At 45.4% G+C, this 1,767-nt stretch overlaps 1 pseudogene; it reads right to left on the bottom strand.

Annotated features, from left to right (window-relative positions):
- Positions 1-425: 425 nt before the first annotated feature.
- Positions 426-938, bottom strand: Mrps25-ps1 (mitochondrial ribosomal protein S25, pseudogene 1; annotated as a pseudogene).
- Positions 939-1,767: the final 829 nt, after the last annotated feature.

Genomic DNA, 1,767 nt, shown 5'->3' with positions numbered 1-1,767 from the left:
TTTTGTTTACTAACATACTGTGTTCAAAACATGTTACCTATATATACATTAATGTTGGGCTCGCCACCCACTGATACGATCCAGTCCTTGGAGAAAATGGACTTTTCATTTACTAGCAGTCATCAACTGCCAAGAGGTCTTCAGCTAGGGCTGGGATGCGTTGATCCCTTTCCCCAGCAGTGCTGGAATGGTGACTGACTTGACCGTGTGCAGCTCTCTTGCAAGTAACTCTTGGTTCTTTTTTTTTTTAATAGGAAGACTAAATTTTTATTGACATCTGTTCAACAGCTGGCAATCCCAGCCTCCATCCCATGTCCTTTAAATGGATGTGGATGTGCAAGCTGGTCTTTCCATTACAGAGTTCTATCATTTACGGTACCACCAGTCAGATGCCACCAGTCCATTCCAGATAACCTTGCTTACATCTACATATTGGCTTTCAGAGCAGCTTTGTACTTCCCTGTCATCTCCTTAGGTGAGGGCACGCACCATGCCAGGGCAGGACACCGACCTTCCACTTCCCACAGGCACTCCTGCAGGCAGTACTTCCGGAGCCGAAGTTGCCTCGATGAAAGCCCTGCTGCTTCTCCAGCTCCTCCTCCCTGAGGGGCTCCTCTTTCTTGCCCATGATTTTCTTTATGTACTCCACGATCTTCTTATTACTCTTCGTCTCCGTGTCTACCGGGACCTGCTCCCAAAATCTAGATAGAACTGCAGGAAGGGCGATGGCGTCATGTTCTTAACCAGCATGATCTGCACCTGAAGATTCTTATACTGGATCTGAGGGATGTTGAAAACCACGAATTTCCTGGCAATTTTGCCCATTTCCCCATTCGTGTTGTAGTTCACGGTCATGACCTTCACTGAGTCCTTGAATACCACATCCCATGACCCAGGTACTGCAGCGAAAGGTGAGGCAACCCGCCCTTCATCAGCATGGTGAGGAAAGGAACTCGTGCTTTCGGTTCTTGAGCTCAGTGGTCCTCTCACGCACAGGAGACGTGGTTTCAAGGCACTCATCTTCAGTGTCTGGTTCTTTTCAGTTTCATACCTCCTCTCTATGGAGGCTCCCTAGCTCGTCAGGGGAGTGGATAGAATTTAGGGCTGTGATTCCCGCACAGGACACTGCAGAGGAACTTTTCCTAAATAATGCTGTACTCTAACTCCCTTTCCTGACTCCCATAAAAGAGGCAGACGTTACCAGGTGGATCAAGTAATTAAGCAGTAAAGGTCAGGAAGTGGGCTGTAAATAGAAATTTGCATTTTATTGTAAATTTATGTAGAAAGGTCCACTTTCGGTTATTTCTCTCTTGTTTCTTTTATAGAGTTCCCGAAGGGGTTAGTTTGCTGCAATGGGAGCAGAAGTTCTCCAGTTTTTGAGATGTGATAAAATGAGGCCACGGCCCTGGAGACAGAAACCAGGGAAGAGTACCTGTGTGGAATTTTTTGCCTGGGGCAGGTTATGAGTTAGAGGCAAAAGAGTATGTAGGGTCCCCCCACCCCAGCTTTTAATAGGTATAGAGAGATGATTCCTGGGTGGGTGGTAATAAACTATTTATTTGTCTCCATATCATCTTTGCTATATATACCCTTTGGGCAGTTAGCTGATGTCAATGTGATTATGCATGACAGTTTCATAGGGCTGTGGACTTAGAGTTTTGCTATTAGCTTCTAGAAAATTCCATTAACCGAGAATGCCACTGAGGAAAGGTATATATTGTTTACACAGCAATAGAGTAAAATTTGTTGGGGGTTTTGAATGAGTTA

This window comes from Rattus norvegicus, chromosome 16 (assembly GCF_036323735.1).
Source record: "Rattus norvegicus strain BN/NHsdMcwi chromosome 16, GRCr8, whole genome shotgun sequence".
In the NCBI taxonomy this organism is placed as follows: Eukaryota; Metazoa; Chordata; class Mammalia; order Rodentia; family Muridae; genus Rattus; species Rattus norvegicus.
Note: the sequence above shows the minus strand (reverse complement) of the source record. Positions and strands in the feature narration are given on the sequence as shown.